Consider the following 14,199-nt stretch of genomic DNA (forward strand, 5'->3'; position numbering starts at 1 on the left):
TCATTCGAACAAAATCATGTCGTTGTTTTCTTCATATAGAGGATAACCACGGGGAGCAAGCAGGACAGAGAGAGGAGGAGCATAAAGCTGGAGGAGGAACAGGTTTGATCATTTTAAATAGATACTTCTTTTTCCAAGAGGGGGAAATGTAACCCCAACTGGTCAGTTATTCATTTTACTTCCCCTCTTTTGTTTGGCCACCTTTAAGAAATGTCAGGTGGTGTTATGTATTTTTATTATTTGTATTATATGTATTATTTTCAGATTTTGTAAACTGTACATTTGTTTAATTCATTTGTTCTTGTACTTGAATTAAAATGAACTACACTTGAGAAGATTCATGTTCATTTACAATGTTTTGTAAGGTTTTGTTTCAACATTTAATAGATGTATTCCCAATAGATTTATAGGTGTCATGAGTATGAAGTTGCACTTGCACCCTGTGGGAAAATGTGTCCTCTGCATTGACCCTAACTATGTAGGAGCAGTGGTAGCCATGCCAGCCTGGGGGCCAAGCATCTGACCCATACTATATCCATAGCATGTTGTTTTAGAGTAATAGAATATAATCATTATCTTTGTGCTTAAACAATAATCAATATGCGGCGTCATCAACACGAATGATCTGTCCCTAAAAGTTAAAATCCACCATGATTTATTTTTACAACTCGAGTACTGGATACGAAGAACATTATAATTAAGTAAATAAAGGGATAGAAATGTAAAAAGGGTTGTGTATCCTGTCATGACTTTTTTAACTATCTACAGTAGTAGGCTCTAGCTCTATTGATTTCAATATGAATACCTAAAGTTACAGTATTTCTATTATAAAATATATTGCACCATGAGCCATAACTGCGACATTATATTGTACTTTTGTTAGCCTTAAGCCTAGCTCAGTCATTATGCCATAGCATCACCTCCTGCTGTGTAATGAGCTGCATTGAACACAAGAAGTTCTATTGAGAACACCAAATCCATATTTCCTTTTATTTTGGCAAAAAGTAATGCAAAAGTAATGTAAAAGTAGTGTAATGCCTTACAATTCAAAGACAGTAATATTGTCCCCACAGGACCCCTGGCCACTAACACCATGGTTCTCACACACACACACACACACACACAACAAATCCTTTATCGAGTCTAACGTTCATCCAAACCACACGTTACCCCTTTCCCCAGTCCTGCCTTGGCTCAGCAACTGGTACCCTGAAACAAACCGAGAAAAAAAACAAACAAGAATGAGCATGGAAAAATGTTCACTGGTGCGGGGCCCTTGACAGTGCATCTGCCACTACATTGTCTCTGCCTTTTATGTGCCGTATGTCTAAGGTATAGGCCTGGAGGAACAACGACCATCTAATCAGCCTCTGATTCAGACAGTGGAGCGAGTTCAAAAATGTCAGCGGGTTATGATCTGTATACACCACTGCAGGCCCACAACCAACATAAACTTCAAACTGTTGTAATGACCACACCAGAGCTAACGCCTCCTTTTCCACTACAGAATAGTTTAACTGGTGCTTATTGAACTTCCTTGAAAAAAAACTCACAGGTCTATCAATACCAAACACATCCTCCTGCAACAATACCCCACCTGCCCCCACATGACTAGCATCAACCTGCAGTTTGAATGGGACCTCCATGCGTGGAGCAGCCAGGACAGGAGCATCACACTGGATGGCCTTCACAGTTTCGAATGCCATTTGACAAGCTGGAGACCACATAAACTTTACAGTCTTTTTTAACAACTCAGTCAGTGGAGCTACAACAGTAGAAAAATTCCTACAAAACCCCCGGTAGTAGCCCACCAACCCCAAGAAACTCATCAGTTCCTTTTTTGTCACTGGCTGAGGATACTGTTCGATGGCCTGTACTTTAGCCAGCAGAGGACGCACCTCACTATGCCCCACTTGCCGACCAAGGTATGTCACTGTTGCCTTCGCAAACTCACACTTTGCTAGATTAACAGTAAGGTGAGCCTCTGCCAAGCGGTCAAACAGTGCTCGAACACGCTCAATGTGGTCAGACCAATTGTCAGAATATACCACCACATCATCCAGATAAACAGCGCAGCCGTCTAGACCCCCCACCACTTTATTCACTAAACGCTGAAACGTAGCGGGTGCGTTACGCAATCCAAATGGCATGACACAGTACGAATACAGCCCAGACGGGGTAATAAAAGCTGAAATTTCCCGTGCTCTCTTGGATAAAGGGACCTGCCAATAGCCTTTCAAAAGATCAAATTTGCTAATATACTCTGCCGCACCAACTTGATCAACGCAGTCATCCATGCGTGGTAAAGGAAATTAATCGGGTTTAGTGACGCTGTTAACCTTTCTGAAATCAGAGCAAAATCGAAGAGTATTATCCGATTTCGGCACAAGCAAACAAGGTGACGCCCAGCTGGAAGATGATGGCTCTGCTATGCCATTTTCCAACATATAATGGACTTCAGCATCCAAAAACTTAAGCTTATCATGGTTAACCCGATAAAACCGTTGTCTTATCGGCTCTGCATCTCCCACATCAACATCATGCTCCAAAACATTTGTACGTGAAGGAACATCACCAAACAGACAGGGATACCCCTGTATAAGCCCCACTAACTCAGTGCGCTGCGGCCCAGACAGATGATCCAAAACCCCATTTAAGTCTGCCAATACCTCAGAATTCTTAAGCCGACCAGTCAACAACGCGGAGTCATGGTTAGGCAACCCGTCCTCACAAAACGCCTCATCCTTAATTGTGTTAATAACACAAACAGGATGAGCGACCTCTGCAACTGGACCCGGCTCAGAAGACTCCCGCTCATGATACGCCTTTAACAGATTCACATGGCAAAGCTGATGATGTTTACGACGCTCTGGAGTAGTAATTAAATAATTTTGGTCAGACAGCTGCTTTATCACTGTATATGGCCCCATAAACTTGGCCTGAAAGGGAGAACTAACCAGCGGCAACAAAGCCAGAACCTGGTCACCCGGACTGAAAACACGCCGCTCAGCCCGCCGGTCATAACGTAATTTCATTTTCTTTTGTACCCCTGCAAGTTTCTCTTTCGCCAGCTCCGTTGCGGCATACAGACGCTGTTTGAAACCATTGACATATTCAATTAAGTTCTTCGGCGGCTCCCCGTCAAGCCAATCATCCTGCAAAGCCGCCAACGGCCCCCTTACAGTATGACCAAACACCAGCTCGTTGGGACTGAAACCAGTGCTCTCCTGAGTGACCTCTCTCGCTGCAAGCAATAACCAAGGTAAACCCTCTTCCCAGTCAGCAGCCATTTGCACACAGTACGCACGCATCAACGACTTTAATGTCTGATGGAACCGTTCGAGTGCGCCTTGACTCTGAGCATGATATGCAGAGGACTGATTATGCCTGATGCATAGCACTTTTAATACCTGTGCAAACAGATGCGACGTGAAATTTGACCCCTGGTCACTTTGAATAGTTTTTGGGATACCAAATATGGATATGAATTGGCTGAGAGCACGCACAACCACCTTTGTTGTTAATGTACGCAACGGGTACGCCGCTGGATATCTGGTGTTTTGGCACATAACAGTCAGTAAGTACACCGCACCAGACTTTGAAGGAGGAAGCGGCCCCACACAATCAATAATTAAGTGCTCAAACGGCTGACCAATAGCTGGAATCGGATACAACAGTGCCACTTTAATGGTCTGATTGGGTTTTCCGGTTAACTGGCAAGTATGACATGTTTTGATGTAATCAGCAACACTCTTCTTAACACGTGGCCAAAAGAAATGCCTCAAAATGCGGTTGTATGTTTTAGAAACCCCCATGTGACCGGACTCATCGTGTGACACCCTCAAAACTCTGTCACGAAATGTTGCTGGCACGATAACCTGGTACAACGGATCGCCAATACCCCCTTCACCATGCGGTACCCACTTGCGCAATAATACCTCATTCTGGATGACATATCCCTGCGCATAATTTCCTACCTCTCCTGGAGGAAGCACGGACAGAAAAAGCTCCTTCAAGGTTGGATCTGCTCTTTGTTCACTCACCAACTCCTCATGTGAGACAGACAACAGTGTGTTAGACATGGACACAAACTCTGCGGCACCATCTACCTGCTCTGAAAAATCTACTTCCTTACTGGCCCTGTTCATAGCACGCGTCACCGCACACGCTGTGAACACCTCGGGAAACTGTCTCTCATTCTCATCAGGGCCTTCGCTGCCAATCGGCACAGAAACAACAATAGGCTGCGCTGACTGTTCAGCAAATACACGGTCCCTGCACACATCATTACCCAGTACCACTGCAATGCCCTCAAAAGGCAGAGCCGGCCGCAGTCCCATTGTTACTTCCCCATCAAACAATGCAGTGTGCAACACAAGCCTATGTACCGGCACAAAAAAGGTAGACATCTCCATGCCTAACACTGGCAAAACACTTCCTGTATCAGTCTCCTCAGAAAACGGCAACACGGACGACAGGATAAACAAATCAAAAGCCCCCGTGTCCCGCAATACAACCACTGGCACTTGATCATTACGACCAACCAAAGAAACATGCCCCTTAGACATGAAAGGCAAGTAGGGCCGCAAAGCAGGATCAGTTGCAATCGCATCTGGCAACTCACCCCCTTCCTGGTCTGACATTCTACCTGGTAACGGGCCCTTTGGATGGTCAGCCTTTGCCTTGCCTGAAATCCGACCAGCACATGCCACTGGTCTCCCCTGTGTAGCAATGTGCCTGCCACGAGCCTGGCGCACCCCACAGTCTTTTTTCCAGTGACCCCTTTTGTGACAAAAATGGCACACATCGTCAAACTCACGGCCGCCACGATCACCTCTCAACCCCAGGACAAAACCTCCACCTGATCGCCCAGAGAAATACCCAGCCTGACCATTTTCCCCATCAAACCCTGAACAGTTAGCGCGGGGACCCATACTTTTGTGTGTCAGCCAATATTCATCAGCTAAAGCAGCAGCTTCTGCCGCAGTCTTTACTTTCTGTTCACTAATGTACATGGCTATTTTCTGAGGGACTGAGTTCCTAAATTGTTCCAGCACCATTAAATTACACAAACCATCAAAATCATCAACCCCAGATGCTGCACACCAGCGAGTGAAGTGAGTACCCAAATCACGGGCAAATTCCAGGTAAGACCCATCTCCCTTTTCCCAATATCTAAAACGTTGTCTATACGCTTCGGGGACTAACTCGTACACTTTGAGCACCGCACCTTTAACTTTAGAATAAACGGCACTGTCTGCTGTTGACAATGACGACAAAGCCTCCTGAGCGCGCCCCGTGAACACACACTGCAACAAAATTGTGCGGTCGGAGTCCACCCAGCCCCTTGCATCTGCCACACGTTCGAATAAAGAAAAAAAAGTCTCAATCTCCCGCTCATTAAATTTAGGCACTAACCGGAGACTACTCAGAATATCACGGGCACCCTCGTCATCCGGCGAGCCTTCCCGCGTTGCCGATTTGTCCCCCAATATACCCTCTTTAATTAACTTAAGCCTCTCAGTTTCTACCTCCAATTTAGCCAATTCAGTCCGCTGTCTCAACTTCTCAAGAGTAACCTCCTTCTCCGTTTCCAACTGCATGCGTAGGCACAATAATTCTTTCTGCTGCTCAAAACTCAAAGACAGAGTCTCCTGTGAGACAACCCCAGTTGGACAACCAGGTAGGGGTGGCCTAACGGATGATTTCAAAACCTTCATTTCCCACAAGTTTGACTTAAGAATAGCCTTAACATTATCTTTAAGCCGTTTATCACCCACAGAAATGTCAAAATGTTCTGCTAGCTTAACCAACTGTTCTCGTGTGCACTGCTCCAGCAACTCCTCTGATGGAGCCTTACAGAAAGCTTCCACAATACTCATTTTGCACGTGAACATAAACCAGCAAACGGAATAAAAAAAAAATGCACAGTATTGACCAGAAATGCAGCACTTGGTCTGAAAACCACCTCTTAGTCAAGTATCCCCTCTAACTGCCCAACCGAACCTAACTAAACTGCACACTAGTCTTCAGGGGCTACTGACGGCGGGTATTTACGCACTGTAAACCAGTAGAATGGCAAAGCGACCAGCAAGCTGGCAACCCTTCCAAGACTCCGGAGTGCTCCCGAGACAACTGCTCCAACCCCTTTCACCCCACACTACAGTCAAAAGCCCACGAATCCCAAAGGGGAAACGCGCTATTCCTACAGAGGAACTCAACAGAGGCCAGCATGTGCGCGTTTCATGGTCAAAACTTACCTTCCGTGGACCCGTTGCTGTCTACCAAACTCTACAGGCAAAAGATGACTATCTCCCTTCTGAGCATCATTCCCACAGACCCCCCAGAAAATACTTAAATCTCCCACTTAACTACGCGAGGATCTACAAAAGCGCAAAAACCAGAATCCCCGACCATGACGTCACTATCCACTCCGTGCTGGTGGACAGCCGCAAACTTATCCAAGCGCTTTGCTGACCACTTTACTCCTAGTTTAGACGAGCCCCCAATTTGTTATGGTCGGCTCTTGGACCACAACAAATATAGAAGCCTCACGCAGTTTGGAGCAGTAAAAGTATATTTATTTAACAAAACAAGGTTAAACTATACCAAAAAATGTGCTTTTAACAAAAACTCTACATGACAAAACTAATGTCACACAGGACCGCTTAACCTGTGTGACCTAGGAGGGCAACATGTTATCCGGGCCAACCAGGGACACAGACTGGCACAGCTTATGAAGGAGTGGATTGATGGCAGCTGCCGTCAATCCCCAATCAGCCGGTCTCTCCCAACGCCAGACCTGTAAGAGAAAAATAACCCTGCATGGGGCCGTAACATAATGTAACTAATTACTAATTACAGTAACAAGTTATAAATAATGCATTACGCTTTTGAAGTAACTTGCCCAACACTGTTTATGAGGCAGAGCTTCATCAGAAATGAGAGTCTGCTTTTAAAAGTCAGTTTCGTGCTCACCAGCCTGCAGTTCTCCATGTGCTTCTTCAGCCCTTCCACAGTCTTCCTGCTCACACTTTTACATTTCGGACAGGTGACTCGGCCTTTGGCCACGATCTGGAGCTGCCAACGCTCCTCTGGACTTCCTGGCGGACGACAACAAACAGAAAATTTTACTTTACGCAGTAAAAACATTTAAAAAAGACTGCAGCATGCTTCTTGCCTTTTTTAATACGTTTGAATAATGAGTTCATTAATGCATATTAACTGTGTTCCTGCTCTGGTCTCACCTGGAGGGTAGGTCGGGGGCTCCTTCTTGGTTGAGAGGACGGGGGGTTTCTGATCCTCGATGGGTTGGACCGTTGAGGCCTCACTAACACCGGCCGCATCCAAACCTGTAAGATTAGATTATTAGTCTTTTACTGCTTTTTCTGGAGTGTTTTGTCACGACGTTAAGAAAAATCCTTAAACTTTGTTTTACAGCTCTAGAAGTGTGTTTTTCAGCCGTTGAAGACGACCTCTGAACCAGGGCTGAAACTCGAGGCAGAAACTCTGCCTCGGAGCTTTGTTAATCCTATCTCTCGGCATTATGCGGCTGCTCAGCAGGGATCATTGTTCCACACGTACCGTTTTTGAGGAAGCCGGGGCTCCAGAGTGCCACATGCCACCAAAAATCAGTGAAGTGCTGCTAAAGATGTTCCTTGTTCCACCGGTGCTCCTCACATTCAGCTGGTCTGTTTATTTGTGTAGCATGTTTGTTTCCACACAGCATCCAGAGATAAGAACCGGTCGTTTGATCCGGTCTCCGGAGTGGTTGAACAGCGTGGTGACAGCAGACACCCTCGGGGAGGTGATGTTCTCCATCCTGCCTCACTTCGGCCTCACGCTGGAGAGACGCTTCGTAAGTCAATATCTGTGTTTTGCAGAGTCAACGTTGGGCTACAACGCTCAGGAAGACCAAAGGGAACGCAAGCTAATTCATCAAGTTGAAAATCTTGTTGAAAGTGATTTTTCCTCGAATACAAAGTACAACATTTACATAACATAAAATGTGTCATACAAACATGAAACAGACCAAAAACAATCTATAAAAAAAGTTTAAGGAGGGACAGGAGGAAGCTTCTTTACATCATCACGTTTCATTTACATAAAGCTCATATATCAGTGTGAAATAGTCATTATCCAAATATGAATATGAGATATATTTGCATCCAAAACAATAAAACAATCCAAAACAATAACAAAATACGGGAACAATTGGTTGAGAACAAAATAACTCATAATATGACTCAGCAGTTTGTCTGTATGAACTCCTAACAATGACTAGGCTACTCCTTGTGAGTCAGCGGATCCTGGAGGATCTCCTCCCAGACCTGGATCAGGACAGATGATCTCCCTGAAGTTTAACCGCCTTGTTGTCGTGATGTTATATTATATTTTGGAGTGGTGTATATTTGCTAATAGAGCCGCTGGTCTATGGAGCCAGGCTGGACGTCTCCAGCGGAGTCACGCCTGGACTAATGGCAGCCTTGCTCCGGGAAAAGATCCTGGTCCTGGAGCAGGTGGTGGACGCTGCGGGGCCAGAGCTGACTGACTCCCAGGCTGTGAGCTCCTTGCTGGGTTTCCAGTCCACCAGGATGGTGGTGAAGGTCCTGGAGGCGTGGCGACAGAGGCTCTCTGGGAGAGAAAGAGTCCTAATGATGGAGTATGGGTGTGGGACCAAACCCAACGATACAGATCCCTTTCCAGAGATCTCGGTGACCCCCCAGTTCGGAGAGGCAAGTGGGCCTCTCCTCAAGCAACCAGACACACTCATCCTGCAGGCTACAGACACGAAAACCTTCTACAAGAACTGCGTGAAAGTGCTGAACAAGAGAGGATTGAGTGGCAGAGCGCCCTCTGCATGGACTGATAGACTGGGGGGAGTGGGTCCACAGTGGAGGGTTTTATACAAACCCCCCCCTCAGGAAACGCACAGCCGACCTCCAGTGGAGAATTTTACACGGTGCCATTGCCACGAATGCTTTTATCTCTGTTTTTAACCATGATGTGTCAAACCAGTGCCCTTTCTGCCGCCTTCGTGAAACAGTGTTTCATGTTTTAAGTGAGTGTACGAGACTCATTGAGCTCTTCACTCGTTTAACAAATGTTTTTAACCTTTTTAAAGAAACCTTTTGCAAACCAGTGTTCATCTACAGTGTCAAGTACAAGAAAGTGAACCAAAAGAAATGGCAGCTTCTGAACTTCATGCTGGGTGAAGCGAAGCTGGCCATTTACGTGTCCAGAAAACGTAAGTTGGAGAACTGAGTGGGTCAGGAGGCAGCCTCAGTCTGGCGCTGCAATGTAAAGTGCAGACTGAGGCTGGAGTTCAGGTTTTACAAAATGATTCATGACTTGGACAGTTTTAAAAATATTTAGTGTTACAACAATATTCTTTGCACTGTTTTTAATGATGATCTGCAATTTGCACATTTTTTATTTGAGTAGTGGTCTTATGAATTATATATATATATATTTATCTTTTTTATCTATGTATATAAACTAACAGTGCCTTTGACCACTGCAGCACTTTAGTGAAACTGTAAAATGTATCATATGTAAATAAAGTGTGTTTGAAAAATCAAATCTTCTTCTTCTTCTTCTGTTGGATTTGATTGGCGGCTGGCATCCAGTTTACAGGTGCATTGCCGCCACCTACCGGACTGGAGTGTGGTACATTCGATGTGCAGTTAGGATAGATGACAAAAATAAATAAATAAATAAAAAATAAAAATAAATATATATATATATATATATATATATATATATATATATATATATATATATATATATATATATATATATAGTACTACTAGTGGATGTGAACGCTCAGGAACCATCACTGAGACCAACAAGCTGGTACACAGTACAGCAACAGTAACCATGGAGATGCTTGGGTACAAGGTGGGCTCGGGACATAACAAACCCACCATGGAAGTGACGGTTAGAGGCCAAGATAAAGGCAACACGGAGAGAAGTTAGCCAGCTGGCTGAACTGCAGAAAGGGAACATGGTGAATAAAGGGGCACCCAGGAAGTACAACTCACTCTCCATACCAGAGGCACTTGAAACTGCTAAACAACGACTAACAGCTCTGGCCACCCGGTTGAAGAGATACACCAAGGAGGGAGAGGCCAGGAGAATAAACAAGCTGTTCTCCACTGAACCAGCCAAGGTGTACTCTCAGTGGCAGGGAAACAACAACCAGTCAGACCCGCCGAGAGCTGAGGTGGAAAAATACTGGAAAGACATGGGAAAAAGAGGCATCACACAACACCAATGCCCAATGGTTAGTGGACCTAAGAGCTGACCACAGCAACCTCCAAGAACAAGAACCAGTTACCATCTCAATGGCAGACATCCAAGAAAGAGTGTCAAAGATGAAGAGCTGGACAGCACCAGGCCCCGATATGATCCATATGTACTGGCTGAAGAAGCTAACTGCACTCCATGAACGCCTAGCAGCACAGATGAACCAGCTGCTGAGGGATGGAACCCACCCAGAGTGGCTAACCCAGGGCAGGACAGTCCTAATCCTGAAAGACCCCCATCCAACTACCGGCCAATTACCTGTCTCTGCACAACATGGAAGGCCCTGTCAGGCATCATTGCGGCAAAGATGAGTAAGCATATGGCTCAATACATGAGCAAGGCACAGAAAGGAATTGGCAGTAACACCAGAGGAGCCAAGCACCAGCTACTGGTTGATAGAACAGTCGCCCGAGACTGTAAGAAGAGACAAACCAACCTGTGCACTGCCTGGATTGACTACAAGAAAGCCTACGACTCAGTGCCGCACACATGGATACTGGAATGTCTGGAACTGTATAAGATCAACAGGAACCTAAGGGCCTTCATCCAGAACTCGATGGAAATGTGGAAGACGACCCTAGAGGCCGATTGCCCAAGTCAACATCAAGTGCGGCATATACCAGGGAGATGCACTATCACCACTGCTGTTCTGCATAGGCCTGAACCCCCTCAGTCAGATCATCACGAAGAGTGGCTACGGGTACCGATTCCGTAGTGGGGCAACAATCAGCCACCTGCTCTACATGGATGACATAAAGCTGTATGCCAGGAGCGAGCGAGAAATAGACTCACTGATCCACACCACCAGGATCTACAGCGATGACATAGGGATGTCATTCGGATTGGACAAGTGTGGCCGGATGGTCTCAAAGAGAGGCAAGATGATCAGGACTGAGGGGATCGACCTACCAGAAGGCAACATAGGTGATATCCAAGACAGCTACAAGTACCTTGGCATCCCACAGGCTAATGGAAACCATGAAGAGGCCACAAGGAAATCAATATCATAAATTGGCCAAAGGAGGAGCTAGAAGCCACAGACATCAGGACTAGAAAGCTCCTCACCATGCACGGAGGGCTCCACCCCAAGTCCAGCACCCTGAGGCTATACACTAAGCGGAAAGAAGGAGGCCGAGGGCTAGTGAGCATCAAGGCCACGGTCCAGGATGAAACATCGAAAATTCGAGATTACATCGAAAAAATGGCCCCGAAGGATGGACTGCTAAGTGAATGTCTCAGGCAGCAGATCCCGGATGAGAGTGCGGAGGAGGAGGAGCAGACCACCTGGAGGGACAAGCCCCTCCATGGCATGTACCACCGTCAGATAGAGGGAAGTGGCTGATATCAAGAAATCCTACCAGTGGCTGGAAAATGCAGGACTGACAGACAGCACAGAGGCACTAATCATGGCAGCACAAGAACAGGCCATAAGCACAAGAGCCATAGAGGCCAGGATCTACCAGAGCAGATTAGACCCCAGATGCAGACTGTGCAAAGAAGCCCCTGAGACAGTCCAGCACATAGTAGCAGGGTGTAAGATGCTAGCTGGATCAGTGTACATGGAGAGGCACAACCAAGTGGCTGGGATAGTACACAGGAACATCTGCAACCAGAGTGGAATAGAGGTACCCAAATCCCAATGGGCCATACCACAGAAGGTGACTGAGAACAACAGGGCCAAGGTTCTGTGGGACTTCAGCTTCCAGACTGACAGACAGCTCCTGGCTAACCAACCGGACATAGTGGTGGTGGACAAAGAGCAGAAGACAGTGGTGGTGATAAATGTGGCGATCCCAGCTGACGCCAACATCAGGAAGAAGGAACACGAGAAAATTGAGAAGTACCAAGGGTTGAAAGAGCAGCTGGAACAGATGTGGAAGGTCAAGCTAGCGTGGTCCCCGTGGTAGTGGGGGCACTCGGGGCAGTAACCCCCAAACTGGGAGAGTGGCTCCAACAGATCCCAGGAACAACATCTGAAGCCTCAGTCCAGAAGAGTGCAGTCCTAGGAATCGCCAAGATACTGCGCAGAACCCTCAAACTCCCAGGCCTCTGGTAGAGGACCCGAGCTTGAGGATGACACAGATACCACCCCACCAGGGGTGAGAAGGAGGTGCGGGGCTGGCTTGAGGGGGCTGAGGCTGAGGCGACGTCGTTGGGCGAGAGCGGGGTTCGGTACACGGGGACGGGCAGTCATACGGTCCGGGGAGAGGCGGGAGAGGCGGCGGTCAGGCAGGCGGGGGTCGAAGCAGAGGCGGGTAGTCAGACGGTCCGGGGGTCGATCAGGGCGCGGGGTTCTCCTACAGAAGCGGGTCATACACAGGGCTTTTAGTTTTCTCTCACTCTCTCTCATCATCTCCTTACTCTGCACACGAACGTGTTCTCCGTCGTCTCCTTTTATCCCCACCTGTCATCTTGCGCTGATTTCCTCCCAGCCGTGTTCCTCCACGCCGGTGACTCTGATGGGCAATCGGAACTCCATATATGGCACGCCGTCCGTTCCCTGCGCGGTGCCTTGGAGGGATAGAGTGCGGTGGCAACAGCGCCGTGGCTGTCACATGCCACGGCGGTACATACACGTTATTTATTATGCTCCCCGGTTCCCTCCTCCTTACCTCTGTCCCGCGGGCGCCACAATATATATATATATATATATATATATATACATATACATAAATAAATGTTAAACCCTATCCATTAATCCTGTTTCCCTCAAGTACTTGCTCACATACCTCCTAATGCTTTCTGATCTTTGCAACATGTTCCCTACCGTGAAGCTCACCTTTTCCCTATGCATTGCTGCTTTTAGTTCTTTCCTCTCTCTCATAACCCTTGCATTCCATGAGAACGTGTTGCACAGATTCAGGAAGATCACACATTCTGCATTCACCAGTAGGATGTTTGCCGATTTGATGTAGCGTGCTGTTAAGCGCCGTGTGTCCTAATCTGAGGCGGGTAATGACCACCTCCTCCTTCCTGCTCCTGCCCACCATTCCTCCTTTCCCCCACCTGTTCGTGTTTTTTTTTACAGAAATATAATCAATACAAAGGCAGTTATTATTAATGTACTTTCAAACAAACAATTGAACAACAGTCAGGGGGTAGGCTATTCAATAAATACAGAGAATAAAGAGCACAAATTATATGTTTTCATAGCTTTCTTATTATTCGGGTCACAGATACTTTGCATGTACTGTTCCGTTTCCCTTTGGAATGCCACAAAACAGGGTTTAGAGTGACTAAATTTAGCTTTGTGTATGTGATATTTCCCTAATATTATTATCAAGTTTATGACATACAGTTCTTTCTGTTTCTTACTTTTGACATCGTGGACACCAAAAAGTACATTGTTCCAATCTAAAGAAAAATCTGAGTCAATCTTCAATGTGATGTAACGTATTACTTCTTTCGAGTAGGTGGCAGTAGAGTTACAGTTCAGTTTCAGGCTCAGACTCACACAGACAACAATTCACACATAAATCTTTCTTAAATTTTAACAAATAATGTTTGGCAGGGTAATATCTATGAATTAGTTTGTAAGACACTTCTCTCACTTTATTTGTAATTAGGTATTTGTATGGAAGGTTCCATATTTGGATCCAGTTCAGTTGAGTACTGAACAACAGATGGAGTCGTGGTAATATCAGTTTGAAATAGTGATCTTATTAGATAATTCCTTTTTTTAGTTTTAACAGAAAAACACATATGCCCCACTGGTGTTAATATGGGATCTAAAGGAGGACAAACTGGTTTACCAGCATCTGTTAATAGAGTTAGGATACACTGCAAAATTTTACACTGTGAATTCACAATAAATTATTGGATACATTTTGCATGACTTTCACAGTAAGGATTACAGCAATTTACTGTAATTTCAGTATTGTGATATTACAT

Source organism: Eutrigla gurnardus (assembly GCF_963514095.1).
Source record: "Eutrigla gurnardus genome assembly, chromosome: 16".
Lineage (NCBI taxonomy): Eukaryota > Metazoa > Chordata > Actinopteri > Perciformes > Triglidae > Eutrigla > Eutrigla gurnardus.